The sequence below is a fragment of the Aquarana catesbeiana genome, unplaced genomic scaffold (assembly GCF_042186555.1).
Source record: "Aquarana catesbeiana isolate 2022-GZ unplaced genomic scaffold, ASM4218655v1 unanchor228, whole genome shotgun sequence".
Classification (NCBI taxonomy): Eukaryota; Metazoa; Chordata; class Amphibia; order Anura; family Ranidae; genus Aquarana; species Aquarana catesbeiana.
The window spans coordinates 1724992-1745503 of NW_027362655.1; the positions used below are offsets into that span (position 1 = coordinate 1724992).

At 42.9% G+C, this 20512-nt stretch overlaps 1 protein-coding gene and 1 long non-coding RNA gene across 2 annotated transcripts in view; both read left to right on the plus strand.

The window, feature by feature from the left end:
- Window positions 1-20512, plus strand: part of LOC141121727 (uncharacterized) — a 178289-nt gene that overhangs the window by 17796 nt on the left and 139981 nt on the right. The window lies entirely within an intron of this gene.
- LOC141121720 (uncharacterized) lies at window positions 9189-10935 on the plus strand. Its single transcript, XR_012240590.1, has 3 exons — window positions 9189-9466; window positions 10563-10677; window positions 10805-10935. It is a non-coding gene; the product is annotated as an uncharacterized lncRNA (long non-coding RNA).

The following is a 20512-nucleotide window of genomic DNA, read 5'->3' on the forward strand; positions in this document are numbered from 1 at the left end:
TTGGACAATGTGACCTATTTGTTTTTTTTTTATATAAAATATTAATCATGATATATTCATAAAAATGTATTGGTATATCTTTTTTCATATGGACATAGCATGTTTGTAATATTATAAAAAGTCTAAATGTATGGAGTTTCTGAGAGTAAGAATTCTCGTGAAATAATACATGAGGTTTTTAGTGCCATATTACCTAACTCCAAAGATATGTCAGAGTTAAGTAAATGTGTGGGTTAGGCATTCTTAGAAGACATATATATCGCATGGATAGCCATGAAGTCTGGAGAGGTCTGACATAACTTTGACAGTTCATGTTATTTTATATTTTTTTTTATAGACCAAGTAAAGGTTATGTGGAGATAGTATTTTGATATTTTATAAACATTTAAAAATCAATTTCTAATCCTACACCGTCCCTAGTGGTAGTTATACACAAAGGTTCAATATTGCCCCTGCATATTTGATGCAGGAAATGACGTGTTAAACGTGACGTGAAATGCATGTCCACACCCACTCCTGGGGGGATATAGAGTGTATACACATAGCCGAGGGGGAAATCTTAAAATGAGACAGAGGAGAAAGAAAAGAGATTAACAAAGGGGCTGGAGAGTGGAAAGTTCGAAGATATCTAGGAAGTGAAAGTTCCTTTGGGATACACAGCAGACATCTTCTCAAACAAAAGAGCTCAAAAGTTTTGGTAAAGTATAGATCATGATTTCTGTATGCCATAGATGGTTTAAACATGTCTTGGGTGAGGCCATTCAATTTTGTAGTACTAATTGGATTTGAAGGATTTCTGTCTGTAGTATGAGATCTTCCAGATTCAATTTAAAGAGAAAAATATATACTAATATATATAAATCTCACTAAACTATTTTTAGTTTTAGTGAATGGTTTGGTTATCAGACATGTTTAAACAGAAAATGCATTGCAATCTTTGTCTTAAATACAGTCTTGGCCAAATTACCAAGCTCTGTACACAGGATGACCATTTGTCCGCGTGTTTTAAGAAGTTGAGTATGCAGATCTGTTTGTTGGAGAAGAAGTCTTAGGTGTTAAAATCTACACTTGGTTGTTTTTTTAAATTCTGCTAAGCCTCTAAAGAGCTGTTAATTACTTCTAAAGGGGTTGTTGAGTTATATACATTGGTATTTTAAAACTAAAGCTTGAGGTTATAGTCTCATCATCTGTTATATCCACATTATTGTAATGTAGATTTATATTTTGTGTTATCAACAATTATATTTTGATATTATTTTGCACTGATTTTTAGTAAATAAATATATATATTTTTGCACAATATTATTCCACATCTCTTTTGTCTTCAACTTAGCACGGATAAATTGATTTGTGTTGTTTTGTTAATTTGTGGAAATATGTGGGAATCTCCTTTATTTTTAGATCCTTACTTATTTCCATAGATATAAAATTGTTTTAATATTTCAGTATAAATACACTGACAGGGTTATGTGCCTGGGTTTAAATTTATTTTTATACAGTAAATAAAATTTTTTTTTTTCTCTTGTTCAATATTTTTATTTATTTTAAGTAGATAGATAACAACAAACATGGCATGAGAGACAATGACAATGTAGAACAATGACCCGGTGTCTTTGTGAAATGGATCAGACCAATCATCTAGTGAGTATCTGTCCCTGTTCTAATTAGGGTTAAATATAACTCCGTGTATGCACGATGAAATACCACACTGAGCCTGTGTTCAGATATGTGATAATTCTTTATTCTTCCTGGTTACATGGGGTTATATGGGTGGGCGGCTAGTACTGTGAAGGAATGCATCGTTAGTACAGCGTTATCTATATAATTGTAGTCTCTGATTGGCTATGTCCATGTAAGGTGAACTTCCTCCAGGATCTAGGTGTCAATCATCTTGGGCATAATCCTGGACGGAGGCGCCATCTTAATTATACATTCTTCTTTCGATGGGAGGGGGTGCTGCTAGTGGCCATTTTGAGCAAGGAATTAATAAAACACTTTGTTGCTGTGAAGAAAGAAAGCTGGCTGGTATGCAGGCTAAGCCAGGGATGCAAAGAGTTATATGGGAAGTGTTTGCTGCTGTGCTGAAACATGATACCTCATACGAACAGTGAGAGAGGCTGCTAGCAGCCAGTTTTCAGTAAGGAATAAGAAGGCACTTTTTATACGTACACATAGAGATAGAAAAATAGGCATTTTATATACATAGGAAAATATGCATTTTACCTAATCCATCATATTTGTACATGTTAACCAGATGATAACATTACAACATTAATAAAGGAAGCGTGGGGGAGAATAAACTCCCATCTGATGCATGTGGCACAGGCAGTTATAGTACAAATATTTACAAAGGAGAGTAATGATTGTGGAAGGGGCCTCAGAGGGGTACCCTGGGAGGCCCGGACCACATATCCTCAGGAAACATCAAAGGAGGGAGATGAAAGGCATCTAAGAGGAAAAGATAAAAAGAGAGAAAACAAGAGAAAGAAGAGTGTAAGGGAAATGGCAAAGAGGGAGGGGGGGAGAGGCCGTTTGTTCCATAACAAGACAAGGGACTATCTAAAGTGGAAGATTGGGCTCACCACCTTAAGGTTTCAGGAGCTTAGGGTTGAATTGTGGAGGGAGGAAATGATCCACCCACGGTTGTCATATTTTCAGGTGTCATGGGATCTTATCTAGGATGGTCGCCTCAATCTTACTATGGATCATAGCTTGGGTGACCCTATTTTTAGTCTCTAGCGAGCAGAGAGATGGGGATTTCCAGGCCCTTGTGATTGTCTGTTTAGAAACTGTAATGATGTATATTGCTAGTTTTGATTGGGCCTTTGTAAGATCAGGTGGACAATGGTTCAGCAAGGCAAAAGCTGGGTCGGGGTGAAATATTTTTTTTTCATCACATAGAGCAGCCTTTTTTCAACCAGGGTGCCTTGAGGGTTCTTTAGGGGGCCTTGGTAAAATGCCTAACAATTGGGTGGATGAAGCTTTTTAGTTACACTAAGCCTCAGGTGTTCATTGTGCACCACTACAACCTTCTAGCTGCCAACCTCCTAATGACTAATGACATCATGACAAATTTAAACCAGTGGACTCAAAATTGGACTCTATAGGCACCACTTGCTTGTTTGCTCACAATTGTGGATTCCCTTACCATTGATCCCCTATTGACGCACAGGTTCAATTTACACAGTTTTTAATACTATCTGGATAATCCAGATAGTGAAATACTATATTATTACCCAGTTACCCAATGCATCATGAAGGAAAGGTAACGTCCCTGCCTATGCCTGCTGGACCATGGGTCAGCGGTAATATGCACCTACTGCTGACCGCCCTGTCTAACGAGACCAAGACATTGCGTTCCACATGCCGGTAGAGAGCCGGAATGGCCTTCCGTGAAAAGAAATGGCGTTTTGGAACTTGCCACTGAGGTGCTGCACATTCCACAAATTCACAAAAGGGGGCAGAGTCTACCAGCTGAAAAGGCAGCAGTTGCAGTGCTAACAATTTGGCCAAGCTAGCATTTAGATGCTGAGCGTGTGGATGGCTGGGACCGAATTTCTTTTTACGGTTCAGCAACTGGGGTAGGGAAATTTGCCTGCTAAAATCAGATGGTGATGTACTGCTAGCAGATTGGCTGCAAGTACTTGGGACACCTATTGCTATACCTTCATTCCTCTCAGTGCAGGTTTTTGAGAGGACTGGAGTTATAGTAAGGTTGAAGATCCCAGATGAGGAGCAAGGAGAAGTCCGCCTTTTTCTTTGATGTGGGTCTTTCAAGTGCTGTTGCCAATGGACTGCATGGCAGGTTGTCATCTGTCTGGTCAAGCATGTGGTGCCCAAGCGGCTGCTGTTCTGGCCACGCTTGATCCGCTTCAGACATAGGTTGCAAACAGCAACGGTGTGATCTGCTGCACAAGTGTCGAAAAAGACCCACACCAATAAACTTTTATAAGTCAGCGGGGAGTCAGCAGCGCCCTGCACCAGCTGAGCTCTGCGGTGTGATGCAATAGGTTGTCTTAAGTTACCCAGAGTTTGTGGCTTCTTTTAAAAGGGTATTTGATGTTCCCCCATGCTCTGCCTCTACTGCCAATTGCCTCATGTCCATCGGAGTACAAGCACTGTTGCCGATTACGCCATTGAATTCCGTACTCTGGCAGCAGAGGTTGCTTGGAACAATGAGGCCCTCGTGGCTGCTTTTTCTCATGGTCTCTCGGATACGATCAAGGATGAGATAGCAGCCCGAGATATACCCACTGAGCTGGAGAAGTTGATAACGTTTCCTAACCTCATTGACTCCAGACTCAGAGAAAGACTCTCTTTTAAGGAGCGCTTGCGGAAGCCTCCTGTACATTTGTCTCCAAGCTTTGTGGTCCCACCCTTGCCTCCCTCACCTCCCATGCCTCCTGGTACTAGTCGGTCAGTGAAGGAGAACCCATGCACTTGGGCTTCATGCGTCTTTCTGCAGATGAGAGAGCCCTTAGGAGGAGGGAGAGATTGTGCCTTTATTGTGGCCAGGCAGGTCACTTTTTGAAGTCTTGTCCTACCCATCCAGGGAACGCCCGAACCTTGAGGTCCTGTCACGGACAGACCTTAGGTGGCATTGTTTCGTCCCCAGTTATCCAGAAGGATAAGCCCCTGCTTTTGGTTACCCTTTTCTGGGCTAAGTCATCCGTCGAGATACAGGCTCTAATCGACTCTGGGGCTGCAGGCCTGTTCATTGATGCTGCCTTTGTTTCAAAGCACTTGATTCCGCTGCAGCTGCATGGCAATCCACTTGCCATTAAGGCTCTTGACAGGAGACCTCTACAGCCTGCCCATGTGACTCATGAGACTGTTCCGTTGTCCATGGCCGTAGGGGCTCTTCACCATGAGATAATCTAATTCCAAGTTATTTCCTCACCTAAGTTTCTGCTGGTTATTGGTTATCCTTGGTTACAGAGGCACAACCCCTCTAAAGGTCAAGCCAGTAGTTTGCCTCCACACCGGTCGTATGATTGCACAATTGAACTTCAACCTGGTGCCATACCCCTTCGTAGCTGGGTTTTTAACCTTTGTCAGTCTTGGAGGATAAGGCCTTGGAGGAGTATGTTGCAGATGCACTTTTTCGAGGTTTCATCCGCAAATCCTCATCTCCTGCTGGTGCTGGTTTCTTCTTTGTGAAGAAGAGTGGTGAACTGGGACCTTGTATTGATTATAGGGGTCTCAATTGTTTCACGATTAAGAATGCCCGATTCCGTTGATTACGGAGTTATTTGACCGCCTCAAGGAAACAACGTTTTTCACAAAGCTTGATTTGAGAGGGGCATACAATCTCATGAGGATTAAGGAGGGCGACAAGTGGAAAACTGTGTTTAATACCAGAACAGGCCATTATGAGTATCTCAAAATGCCTTTTGGCCTTTGTAACGCTCCGGCAGTTTTCCAGGAATTTATTAACAATGTCCTCCAAGATTTGTTGCAGTTATGACAAAAAACCAGCAGTGGAAATGACATAACCCAGGAATTTAACCTGTTCACGATGGAATTCGCACATCTCCAATTTACAATAGGGATTGTTCTCTTCGTTTTTGAAGCACACGACAGACATGTGTGGTGGCTCTCCAGGGACTTGGAAAATATGAGGATATCGTTGAGATAAACCACCACACATAACAGCAACAAATCTCGGAGGACATTGTTAATAAAAAATCCGCTCTTGCACCAAAAAAAAGACCCCCACCTCCTTCTAACGGCCGCACAGATGCATTCCCCCAGTAAAGCGGCAAAAAATGACTGGCAGGGGCAGTCTCCACTCGGCTGGGCTCGGCTGTGCTCAGGCGGGGGGCAGTCTCCGCTCGGCTGGGCTCGAGCAGAGGGGCGGTCTCAGCTCACCTTGGTTTGGCTGTGCTTGGGCGGGGGAGTGGTCTCACCTCGGCTGTGCTCGGACAGGAGGGCGGTCTCAGCTCACCTCGGCTGGGCTGTGCTCGGCTGTGCTCGGGTGAGAGGTCTTGACTCCCCTCAGCTTGGCGGCTCGGGCAGAGGGGACAGTCACAGTGATGTAAGTAATGATAACCGGCAAATGTATTTGAAGAAGGACGATGATCATGTTAAAGAAGATACTGACCATGTCCGCAGCCTCTGATCATGTCTGCAGCCTCTGACCATGTCCGCAGCCTCTGACCATGTCCGCAGCCTCTGACCATGTCCGCAGCCTCTGATCATGTCTGCAGCCTCTGACCGTCTCTTGCATCATGTCTGCAGCCTCTGACCGTCTCTTGTATCATGTCTGCAGTCTCTGACAATCTCTTGTATCATGTCTGCAGTCTCTGACCATCTCGTATCATTCCTGCAGTCTCTGACAGTCTCTTGTATTATGTCCTCAGTCTCTAAACATCTCCTGTATCACGCAGCCTCTGATCATGTCCGCAGCCTCTGACCGTCTCTTGCAGCATGTCTGCAGTCTCTGACCGTCTCTTGTATCATGTCTGCAGTCTCTGACCATCTCTTGTATCATGTCTGCAGTCTCTGACCATCTCGTATCATTCCTGCAGTCTCTGACAGTCTCTTGTATTATGTCCTCAGTGTCTAAACAACTCCTGTATCATGTCTGCAGTCTCTGACCAACTCCTGAGGTGGAGCTCTAATAGGAAGAGGTGGGGCCTAAAGAGGAAGGGGTGGGATTTACAGATGAAGGGGTGGATCTTAAACAGGAAGGGGTGTGGCAAATTTAGATGGGGGCTGCCTGATTTTTGTCTTTAGTTTGTAGCAAGAGATATAAAAATGAGCCGCCCCTGATTCTCTCTTACTCCACTGCGCCAAAGAAAAGTGAAAAACTATATTACTAATGTGTAAATGAATATAAAATGTGTACATGCACAGTGTACAGTGAAAAGCTGCCACTTAAATAAATACGTAAATTGTTCAGAATCCCAAAACTATACCTCTCACGTGTACAGATAGATAGTGGCGCTAATACATATTGTGTAAAATTATGAGTCAAAGTAGCATGATACCTATGACCCTCTAATTCTACATGAAAAACAGTACTATAGATATAAATACAACACCCAGTGAGAAGTGTCAATATACATATGAACAATTATAAAAATCCTAAACTATAAAAAATAAATGATCAAGCACAACAGTTGTTTTTCAATCTTCTTGTGTGATAAATCTTCTACTCTTCCACCACACCACCGTGATAGTGACACCACTCCCTCTGAAGAGTGCACTCACCAGATTGTATAGCCTCCCACTCTCGTGTTCGGCAAAACAGCAATTGAACCACACCTGGGTTGCATGTGATGAACCGTGACTCCAATCAAGCCAGCTCCATATGTGAAAAACAAATGAATAAAGTGCTCCACATAGCGTGATACCGTTTTGACAGATTTATTAAAATCACTCCAAACACACTTCAATGGTTACACTCACTTTTAAACTGAAACAAATAAGCCTTTTGAACAAATTCACAGCAAACAACAGGATCAATGATCCAACGGTGCACCGCGGTCACAGCGGACCTGAAGTGTATACTGGTGTCTCTCTCACCCAATTCCATTTGAAGAAGTCTTTTCAGCGAAACATGTCTGGGGCGTGGTTACACAGCATTCCATCGCACTGACATTAGACGCCGCTGTCTGAGGAGGACTACACCGATTGGACTGCTGGGCCTTAGAAGGTTGGGTGAGAGATACACCAGTATACACTTCAGGTCCGCTGTGACCGTGGTGCACTGTTGGATCATTGATCCTGTTGTTTGCTGTGGATTTGTTCAAAGGCTTATTTGTTTCAGTTTAAAAGTGAGTGTAACCATTGAAGTGTGTTTGGAGTGATTTTAATAAATCTGTCAAAACGGTATCACGCTATCTGGAGCACTTTATTCATTTGTTTTTCACATATGGAGCTGGCTTGATTGGAGTCACGGTTCATCACATGCAACCCAGGTGTGGTTCAATTGCTGTTTTGCCGAACACGAGAGTGGGAGGCTATACAATCTGGTGAGTGCGCTCTTCAGAGGGAGTGGTGTCACTATCACGGTGGTGTGGCGGAAGAGTAGAAGATTTATCACACAAGAAGATTGAAAAACAACTGTTGTGCTTGATCATTTATTTTTTATAGTTTAGGATTTTTATAATTGTTTATATGTATTTTTATAATTGTTTCCGTATTCTTTGCAGGATTAACCCAGTGGCTTACGCATTAGACCTTCCTTCTAATATGCGTATTTCGAATGTATTTCATGTCTCCTTATTAAAACCTTTGGTCTGCAACCACTTTACCACCTCGGTGCCACGTCCTCACCCTGTACAGGTTGAGAACCATGAGGAGTATGAAGTAGAGTCCATTGTTGACTCCCGTAGGTTCCGTGGGTGCATACAGTACCTGGTGCATTGGAAAGGGTTACGGTCCGGAGGAACGCTCTTGGGTCTCATCCTCAGACGTACATACCCCTGTCCTCCTCCATGATTTCCATAAACGTTTTCCACCTGGTGGACCTACTAGTTCTTTTGACGTCACGTCCGGTATCGGTGGAACGCATGCCATGAACGGCGTTTTTGTACTCACAGCTTCCTGATTTTTATGCCTGGTTTTATCTTGCTTCTTGTAAGTATTTTTTTTTATGCGCAATAAATCCTTTGCCAAAACGGTACTTTACTATTAGTCCCTTTCTTTCATTTTGGGTACCTTTTATCCTGGCTGAGTATCCATAACAAGGGAGATCTACCTGATGATCTGATGTTAAAGCTGCCATCCCTGGCCACCATTAATAAGCCTGAAGTGACCCCTAGACTGAAAAGCTGGGGGCCCATTCCATCCGGTGAGTGGGGACACAGGAGGGGGTGTTGTGGTACACCTTGAAAACTCTGGAGCACTTTGCACTTTTATTGGATTGGAGCACATCAGTCACTTTATATGGACTTTCACTCTTTATTACTAATGATTTTTTTTCACATTCATTAATGTTGTCTTTGCTAGCGCTGTAATTCATATTTTTATTTTAACTGTACTTCTTTCTTAGTATGATTCATGGTTTCTGACATATCCATTGTTAGTGTCAGTTAGATTAAAAAAAAAAAAACATTGTCAATTTCAATTGGATATAATAAGCGCCTTCTTTGGTGTCAGTGAGGTTAAAAAGTCCCAAAGTTGTTGTCAGTGGTATAAAATAAGTCCCATATTTGATGTAGGTGAGATAAAATAAGTTCCATTGTTGGTATCAGTGATAAAACTTCTCGTCATGTCTGTCATTTTTATTAATTGTCTCTTGCAAAGCTTTCTCTGAGCTGCAGTTTCTCCTGAACTCCACGAGGTGGTGATCTCACTCCTACACAGACAGGAAGTCTCTAAGGAATACAGGAAGTGATGTCAGGTGCAGACAGGAAGTGATGTCAGGTGCAGACAGGAAGTGATGTCAGGTGAAAACAGAAAGTTCCATGTGATACGAAGTAGAGAGCAAACATTGCTGGAAGTGACAGAAGAGGAGGTAAAAAGATCTTATTTTCTATTTACACCCAGTAACCCCCCGTCATGTCCGTCCTCTTCCTCCATAGTCACTGTGAGCTGTCATTCATGGTGAGTAGTAGCTGGGAACGGATCATGTTGGCGGTCAGCTTGTCTTTTTTTTCGGTGGCCTTCGTTATTAAAGATGTTGATCCACATTGTTGGAAGAGTGAGGAGGGATTTACTTTGAGGAAATCTTTTTATTAATAAAGGACTAGTCATAGAATGTGGGTAATGTCTCTATTTACCATTTATATTAGTTTTTCTGAATTAGTAACCTGGGGTATATGTACCTCTTACACATTCACATGGGGGAGGTATCGGAGACCCCTTTACTTTTTAAGGGGGATTCCAGTAATCCCTCAAGAAACTTGGCAGGATACACTTCCCTTATTTCTGCCTTCCAATCTGCATACTCAGATAAGGGTCTGGAATGTAATTTGGGTAGGACCCCAGAGGTTTTTTTTTCTATTGTGTGAGCTTCCCCCATTAACATCTATACCAGACTCCCATCAAGGATAAGGGTCTGATATGTATTTTTAGGGGAAACCCAACACAATTTTTTTTTTTTTTCTGGAAGTCCCCTATGAACATCTATACTGGGCCCTCATCTTGAACAAGGGTCCCGTGTAGATAAAAGAATTCCAGGCTGCTCTGTTTAGAAACTGAACAGAAACTGGGTACATTTGGCTCATCAATACCTTTCACTATCACCAGCTCCAATGTACTAACATCATGGCTGCTCTCAGACCCCGCCACTGGGCATAGGGACCCCCCCGTGAAGTCTGTGGCTTCTGAATCTCCATTTAGGCCTGTTGGTGCTTCATACAAACATATCAGTCTCCAATCAAAGGACAAAAAAATTTAAAAAAATTCTAATATAAAAAAAAATATTTTGGGACTTCTTTTGGATAAAGAAGGCCAAGTACAGGTTTCCAGGCAACACAACAAACACTAAGTAACCCGATCTACATGTTCCAATTCCCACTGGGGGCAGCCTGTTTATTAACCCCTTATATCCCTATCCTAATATTATACAACCGCTACAGTCCAGATAATTCTCCGCTATCCATCTACAGAAAAACCCTCATAGATCACATGACCACACCAATGAAGATGGAGGAGGACTGGAGTCACATGACTGAGGGGATACTAAACCTCACTCTGGAGATCATCTACCTGCTGACTGGAGAGGTGAGGAGGATTCTGGGAGCTCACATGATATCACTATTATCTCTATTAATAAAACACAGACCTGACTGGAGAGGTGAGGAGGATTCTGGGATTCTAACATGATATTCCTCTTGGTTCCTCAATGCAGAGATTTCCTCTTCTGAAGTCAGGGAGTCATATGACCATTACAGTGCCTCCATGTGACTCCCTAAAACCTGAGAGACACAACATGCAGCAGATTCTAGAAGTCACCAAGAAGATGATGGAGCTGCTGACAGGAGAGGTGAGCGGTGCTGGGAATTCTGGGACATTATCCAGTAACAGACAAGGGATGTGTCTGGATGGTGACTGTATCATTGTGTGTGTCAGGTTCCTATAAGGTGTCAGGATGTCACTGTCTATTTCTCCATGGAGGAGTGGGAGTATTTAGAAGGACACAAGGATCTCTACAAGGACGTCATGATGGACAATCAGCCGCCCCTCACATCACCGGGTAAGAGGAGACTTTATTGTAAAGGAGAGAGCAGTACAGAGGCTCCACCTTGATCCCCCATCATCTGATAAACACATAGAAACAATGTATTCAGTCAGTGTGTGTGTTTCCTACAGATGGATCCAGTAATGGGAACCCACCAGAGAGATGTCACCATCCTCTGTTTTCTCGGGATTCCACAGAAGATCACACCATCCCTCACTGTTACAAGGTTGGTAGGACAGAGCTTATAAAACACAGATTCATAGAGACAATGTGTGGATTTTTTATGTGATGTGACAATAATAAAGATAAATCTTACAGATGATATTTTTTCCTCATTTTCTTGATTTAGAGTGGAGATCCAATCGATATAGAACTTCAGGTTAAAGCAGAAGAAGAAGAGAGGTATGTGAGGGATGATCAGAAGACTATGGAGGAGGATGGAATAACGGGGACATTTATAGAGGAGGACACTCCTACAGAGATCAGCACAGGTGGGTCATTAACACCAAATACATTCCTCCACACATAATGCTCACTGATTGGTCCAGAGTAGGGCGGGGACTGGGTGATATCAGCCTGTAATACCCTGGTCACTTTCCTGATCTGTGTTCCCCGTCCTGTATTCCTTTATTTCTCTCAGATAATATTCCATCTCTGTGCTGCGGACACTATTTTTGTATCTAGACTGGATTTATGGAGATTCTGGGGTTCAACGGCCAGCAAAATATTGATTTTCACCATAGGTGTTACTAGAGCTAGGCATCTGGGGTATGTGCTTTGGGTCTTCTTCCCCATGCCCGAGTCTAGTAAGATCTCTGACAAAACAATTCTCGCAGGTTACTTACTCTATTGTCTGCTGGCTGTTCCAGGTGAAGGGATATGTCTGTATAGTCTCAGTTAGGGATGAGCCGAACACCCCCTGGTTCGGTTCGCACCAGAACATGCGAACAGGCAAAAAATTTGTGCGAACACCGTTAAAGTATATGGGACACGAACATGCATATATGCAAGTTATGCAAGCCAAAAAAAAGTGTATGGGGATCCGGGTCCTGCCCCAGGGGACATGTATCAATGCAAAAAAAAGTTTTAAAAACAGACATTTTTTAGGAGCAGTGATTTTATTAATGCTTAACCACTTCAGCCCCAGAAGATTTTACCCAATTCCTGACCAGAGCACTTTTTACAATTTGGCACTGCATCTTTTTAACTGACAATTGCGCGGCCGTTGGACGCAGTACTGAAACAAAATTTGCGTCCTTTTTTTCCCACAAATAGCACTTTCTTTTGGGTGTATTTGATCACCTCTGCAGTTTTTATTTTTTGCGCTACAAACAAAAAAAAGCGTCAATTTTTGAAAAAAAAATATATTTTTTTAATTTTTGCTATAATAAACATCCCCAAATTTAAAAAAAAACAAACACATTTCTTCATCAGTTTAGGCCAATGTATATTCTCCTACATATTTTTGGTAAAAAAAAATCATAATAAGCGATATTGATTGGTTTGCGCAAAAGTTATAGTGTCTACAAACTATGGGAAAGATTTATGGCATTTTTATAATTTTTTTTTTTTTTTTTTACTAGTAATGGAGGTGATCTGCGATTTTTAGCGGTATTGTGACATTGCAACGGACAGATCGGAGACTTTTGACACTTTTTTGGGACCATTGGCATTTATACAGCGATCAGTGCTATAAAAATGCATTGATTACTGTGTAAATGTCACTGGCAGGGATAGGGTTAACACTAGGGGGCGATCAATAAGTTAATTGTGTGTTCCCTCAGTGTGTTCTAACTGTGGGGGGAAAGGATTGACTAGGAGAGGAGACATATAGCTTTTCCTACTTCGTAGGAACAAACGATATGGCTCCTCTTCCCTGACAGCACAGGGATTTGTGTGCTTACACAAATCCCCGTGCTGGCGCTTGTGCACGCGATCGCGTGTGGCCGGTGGCGATCGTGTCCACCGGCCAGGCGCATCGGGTTCCCCCGCCGTGCAGCGGGCGCGTGCCCTCTGGTGGCCACTAAAGGGAAGGACGCATCCATATGGGATTTCGCCCAGGGAAGCCATTCTGCCGCAGTATATCTGCGAGAGCCAGTCGGGAACCGGTTAAAGTGAAACAATAAAAATGAAATATTCCTTTAAATATCATAACTGGGGGTGTTCTTAGTATGCCTGTAAAGTAGCGCATCTTTCCTGTGTTTAGAACAATACCACAGCAAAATGAAATTTCTAAAGGAAAAAATCTCATTTAAAACTGCTCGCAGCTGTAATGAATTGTCGGATCCTGGCAATATAGATAAATATTATTAAAACGACATGGGTTCCCCCACAGTCCATTACCAGGCCCAACCTGGCAGGTTGCAGAAAAAAAGGGTGACAAGAGTGCCCCCCCTCCTAAACCATACCAGACCACATGCCCTCAACATGGGGAGGGGTCCCCCCAAAACACCTCTTCCCCATGTTGATGAAGACAAGGGCCTCATCCCCACAACGCTTGCCCGGTGGTTGTGGAGGTCTGCAGGCAGGGGGCTTATCGGAATCTGGAAGCCCCCTTTAACAAGGGGACCCCGAGATCACGCCCCCCCATGTGAATGGGTATCGGGTACATTGTACCACTACTCATTCACCAAAAAAAGTGTCAAAAATAGTAAAAATGACAGTAGACAATTTTGTGACAAGTCCTTTATTCAAAAAACAAAAAAAAAAACTGTCCCATGATGTCCATTCATCTTTGATCACGCCGCCCGACGAACCGAAAAAAAACAAAACAAAAAATGCAACAACTCCGCCTCCACGTGACGTCAGAGGAAAACGGGGTAATCCGTTTACATCACCGCATGGCCCCGCCCTCAGCTATATAACAGCTGTCAATGCGAAGAGGATTCAGTTGGCGGGAGCCTCCCATGGAGGCAGAGTTGCTGCGTTTGTTTTTGGGGGTTTTTTTCGGTTCATCAGGCGCCGTGATCAAAGATGAATGGACATCGTGGGACAGTTTTTTTTTTTTTTTTTATAAAGGACTTGTCCCAAATTGTCTACTGTCATTTTTACTATTTTTGACACTTTTTTTGGTGAATGAGTAGGGGTACAATGTACCCGATACCCATTCACATGGGGGGGCGGGATCTGGGGGTCCCCTTGTTAAAGGGGGCTTCCAGATTCTGATAAGCCCCCTGCCCGCAGACCCCCACAACCACCGGGCAAGGGTTGTGGGGATGATGCCCTTGTCCCCATCAACAAGGGGACAAGGTGTTTTGGGGTCCCTCCCCATGTTGAGGGCATGTGGCCTGGTATGGTTCAGGAGGGGGGGCGCACTCTCATCCCCCCTTTTCCTGCGGCCTGCCAGGTTGCGTGCTCGGATAAGGGTCTGGTATGCATTTTGGGGGGGACCCCTACGCCATTTTTTTTTAAATTTATTTTTTCAATGATTTTTATATATATATTGCCGGGATGCAACAATACATTACAGCTGCGTACAGTTTTAAATAACTTTTTTTCCTTTAGAAATGTCATTTTTCTGTGGTATTGTTCTAAACATTGGGAAAGATGCGCTACTTTACAGGCATGCTAAGGGGACCCCCAGGCAGGATATTTAAAGGAATATTTCATTTTTAGTGTTTCACTTTAAGCATTATTAAAATCACTGCTCCTAAAAAAACGTCTGTTTTAAAAACTTTTTTTTTTGCATTGATACATGTCCCCTGGGGCAGGACTCGGGTCCTCAAACACTTTTTATGGCAATAACTTGCATATAAGCCTTTAAAATTAGCACTTTTGGTTTTTCATGTTAGTGATGGTGTTCCGCGACTTTTGAGTTTGCCGTGAACACCCGATGTTTCGAGTCGAACTTACGTTCGGGCTCATCCCTAGTCTCAGACCCAAGTCACTGAGTGCAGTCTCAGTAGATGGGAGGCAGCGGTGTGGGACCTCTGCAACTTGTCTCAAGTAAACATACAGTGCCTTGAAAAAGTATTCATACCCCTTGAAATTTTTCACATTTTGTCATGTTACATGCAAAAACGTTAATGTATATTACTGGAATTTTATGTGATAGACCAACACAAAATGGCACATAATTGTGAAGTGGATGGAAAATGATAAATGGTTTACAAAATGTTATACAAATAAATACGTGAAAAGTTTGGCATGCATTTGTATTCAGCCCCCTTTACTCTGATACCCCTAACTAAAATCTAGTGTAGCTAATTGCCTTCAGAAGTCACCTAATACGTAAATAGAGTCCACCTGTGTGTAATTTTATCTCAGTATAAATACAGCTGTTCTGTGAAGCCCTAAGTGGCCTGTTAGAGAACCATAGTGAGCAAACAGCATCATGAAGGTCAAGGAACACACCAGACAGGTCAGGGATAAAGTTGTGGAGAAGTTTGAAGTAGTGTTGGGTTATAAAAAAAAATATCCCAAGCTTTGAACATCTCATGGAGCACTGTTCAATCCATCATCGGAAAATGGAAAGAGTATGGCACAACTGCAAACCTACCAAGACATGGCCGTCCACCTAAACTGACAGGCTGGGTGAGGAGAGCATTCATCAGAGGCCCATGGTAACTCTGGAAGAGCTGCAGAGATCCACAGCTCAGGTGGGAGAATCTGTCCACAGGACAACTATTAGTTGGCATTCTACAAATCTGACCTTTATGGAAGAGAGGCAAGAAGAAAGTCATTGTTGAAAGAAAGCCATATGAATTCCTGTTTGCAGTTTGCGAGAAGGCATGTGGGGGACACAGCAAACATGTGGAAGAAGGTGCTCTGGCCAACATTTAACTTTTTGCCCTAAAAGCAAAGCGATATATGTGGCGGAAAACTAACACTGCACATCACCCTGAACACACCATCCCCACCGTGAAACATGGTGGTGGCAGCATCATGGTGTGGGGATACTTTTCTTCAGCAGGGACAGGGAAGCTGGTCGGAGTTTCTGGGAAGATGAATGGAGCCAAATACAGGGCAATCTTAGAAGAAAACCTGTTAGAGCCTGCAAAAGACTTGAGACTGGGGCGGAGGTTCACCTTCCAGCAGGACAACGACCCTAAACATACAGCCAGAGCTACAATGGATTGGTTTAGATCAGGGATCCTCAAACTACGGCCCTCCAGCTGTTGCAGAACTACACATCCCATGAGGCATTGTAAAACTCTGACATTCACAGACATAACTAGACATGATGGGAATTGTAGTTCCTAAACAACTGGAGAACCATAGTTTGAAGACCCCTGGTTTAGATCAAAGCACATTCATGTGTTAGAATGGACCAGTAACAGTTCAGAACTAAATCCAATTGAGAATCTGTGCAAGGACCTGAAAATTGCTGTTCACAGACGCTCTCTATCCAATCTGACAGAGCTTGAGTTATTTTGCAAAGAAGAATGGGCAAAAATGTAACTCTCTAAATGTGCAAAGCTGATAGAGACATCCCCAAAAAGATTTGCAGCTGTAATTGCAGCGAAAGGTGGTTCTACAAAATATTGACTCAGGGGGGCGTCATACAAATGCACGCCACACTTTTCACATTATGTTTATGTAGCACTAACTCTCAGTGGAGCTGCTGGTTTAAAGCGGGCTGTTACCTTCACTCTCGATACCTCTGTTTCACCGGCACTGGGTCTAGGGTCCTGTTGAGTTTACCTCTGGATGATGTAGACACCAAACACTTGAGTACATTTTCCAATGCTTTAATGAACAAGTAATAAAGGAAGTAGCAGGAAAGAGGCAGAAGGAAAGTTGCAGGGGAGCTCAAATACCTTTCCTTAGTATTCTTTAGAACATTCTTTGGAATTGAACACTTGTAGTTGAATGCACTCCCCTTGTGGAATTCAATCTTTGCCCGTCTGGATAGGCCTCTCTCACCCGCCCAGCAGCCAGTACGCAGCACGAACAAAAGTCTCTGCCACAGACTTGTTTGGAATAAAACCCGTACGATCCTCTGCCACAGGATGTATTGGTTTGCGATGAATGTCAGACACAGTACTTGAACCTTTAAGCCAACCTGGCAGTACTATGCAGTAAGATTACTTCAGGATACGTCCTCCAACCGAGTCACCAGGCCCCTCTCCAGACCAGCACTCTGCATGATCCTTCAATGACGGCTCCTCCCCTGGGATCTCCTCGGTTGTCCAGCTTTTTCACCCAGGATAGACAGCTCAGGACCATTCCTCTGCTGCTGTAGTAGGCCCCAGACAGGATTCTGGGCCCACCCACATGCCGCAGCGACGTGGGCCTCCGGAACCGGGGACCACGAGGTGGTACTCTTAACACATACCTGTCGGCCAGGAGGGCCAGCAGGTGGCTGAAAACGAACCCCTAAACATGGCGTCTGTCCCATAAATACCCTCTCCCAGAATGCAACTTGGAGGACCACCTCCACCGAGTTATCTCCGGGACAGAGGAGCACTCATACGCTTCAACACGTTGCCTTTCCAACACCAGCCCATGGTGACAACGACACCCACCGGCACAGTGTGCAACTACACGCAACTCAGCCAAGCTGGAACAGAGGCAAATCTAACTTCACCTGATAAGTAACCCACAAGGTTTAACTATAAGCGGTAGATTGAAAATCTACCAACGCTACATTTATTTATTAGTAAACAAATTTAAAAACAATTTATCATTTTCCTTCTACTTCACAGTTATGTGCCACTTTGTGTTGGTCTATCACATAAAATACATTTATGTTTTTGGTTGTAAAATAACAAAATGTGGCATATGTCAAGGGGTATGAAGACTTTTTCAAGGCACTGTATAAGCTTCCACTGACCTTGTACTGACTGTCCTAAAATATTCCTCTTGCACAATCTCATGAACAATAATTATGTAAATCTTATATATAGCCATTTACTTACAGTATACAGTATGTACAGTTACATAGTTCCCAGATGTGTATAGGTTTATAATTTTTCATTTCTAAGTTTTTCGCTGTGATCTATTTTTGTATATTTATAATTATGTTTAATTAGTATGTAGCGCCGTGGTCCTGCGAGATACAACATTTCGTTCTACCGTATGTCCTCACATGTAGTAGAATGACAATAAAGCTTGACATGGCTTGATTACTGAATACTAGTATATTGAGTCCTGACCATTACACTATATAATTTATATTGTACATTACATACTCCTGAGCCCTGCACTATATACTCTATGTTGTACATTACACCATTCTAATACTATATAGTCCTAACTGTTGTATCTTATATAATACGTTGTACATTACATAGTCCTGACTTCTTTTGCACCCATTTTCTACCAGCTGGACATTTTATATCTGATGATTTGATTGGAGCACAGACTTTTACATGTTGATAATAATGTGATAACATTCTCAAACTTTGGAACCTTAAACAGAAAGTGATATTGAGGGAGGAGTCAATAACCCAATGATGGTGGTCTTCAGGATCAGTCCAGTCTTCATCTTGGTTGTTCTCCCCGCATCCTCACTCTCTGACCTCTGGTGGGGCTCAGCCCCGCTGTTATTCATGACTAAATCATGGACTAAATAAGGAAGTGCAGGACTTCTTGTGTTGGGAAGATGGCAATGAGTGATAGAGGGGGTGGGGACACTCGTCCTATAATCCCCTCATCATTGTCACTTCTATAAAAGACAGTTCTTGTTGATTCCTCACTCTCTGACTAAGGTCCATGAATAAAGAAATGAACTGGTAGGAGATCAGAGGACCCATTTACTAGTTACCTCGAGGGTAGAATTGTAATATCCTCAGAGACAAAGCTGCCTGATGTGGGCAGAGTCCTGGTTTAGGGGAACCAATCTGCTCATGTCTAGTAATAATCTTTTTATTTCTATTTTAGTAGATGGACGGGAGATGAGGAAAACCTCAGAGGATTGTGTCACTTTGTCTCCAGACTGTAAAGTAGAAGATGAGGACATCACACAGTATAGTCCAGGAGAAAACCCGACTACTTCAAATGTCCATCCGGCACCACACAGTGTAGATGGACCATCGTATTCCTCTTATCCTGAGGAACCTCAGACTGTGAGGGACGGTGCCGTCCTTCCAACAGAGAAGAGGTTTTCCTGTACTGAGTGCGGGAAATGTTTCCATTCTAAATCCCATCTTAATAGGCATAAAAGATCTCACACTGGAGAGAAGCCATTTTCCTGTTCTGAGTGCGGAAAATGTTTTGTACATAAATCACATCTGGTCACACATCAAAGGTCTCACACCGGGGAAAAATCATACTCCTGTTCTGACTGTGGGAAATGTTTTTCAGACAAGTCCCATTATAGCAGACATCAGAGATTGCACACCGGTGAGAAGCCGTATTCTTGTACTGAGTGCGGGAAATGTTTTTCAAGGAAGTGCAGTCTTTACAGACATAAAAGATCTCACACGGGGGAGAGGCCATATTGCTGTCCTGAGTGCGGGAAATGTTTTTCACGGAAGTCCATTCTTTACAGACATCAGAGATCTCACACGGGGGAGAAGCCACTTTCTAGTTGCCTCTAGCCATCTTTTGTTAGGAGGGCAGGCTGTTTTAGCCCCGTTTTTACTCAATGTAAAGTCCTTTTAATTCGTGATAAAGAAATAAATATGTTTTTTACCGGATTTACGCAATGGATGCCCATTTTTGATTACATGTGGATGCCGTTTTTACACACGTTCTGTTCCGGAGTAGGAGAGTTTACTGTTTCCTGGGAATATCCTGATTGGAGATACAGTTTACTACACGCTCTTTACCCCTGCAGGGGTGGGGGCCTCTGGTGAGTGCACATACTTGAGCGGGAGCACAAGAAGTCACCTTATTTTGATGCACTTGGTCACTTTATTTTATGCACAAGAAGTCACTTTATTTGATGCACAAAAGAGGACATTAAAGTGGTGTTCCGGCCGAAACTATACTTTTTAAATAAAAATACCCCTATAATACACAAGCTTAATGTATTCTAGTAAAGTTAGTCTGTAAATTAAGGTCTGTTTTGTTAGTTTATAGCTGTAGTTTGTTATCTTATAAACTTACAGCAGGCCGTGGCCATCTTAAGTGTGGGCATCTGAAGCCAGACTGTATTGCTTCCTGGATCTCATCCTTGCAGATCTCGCACATGCTCAGTGCAGCATAAGCAGTGTAATAGGTTTCAGGTCAGGTTTCCATAGCAACGGCATTGTCAGAGGAAGTTGCCGCCCCTTCCCAGAAGGCATTGCAAACAGGAAATGATGCGATGGGCCACGGCCAGGGAGGAGGAAGTGAAAAATGAATACAGCAGAGATACAGTAGGTATACAGTGCACAGTTTAGTGAGGGATGCTAAAGAGTTGTAAAAATGGGTGGAACTCCACTTTAAGTTGCAATACCTGGAAATCAGCACAAGTCACTTCATGAAAATATGAATATGGGACACTGAACA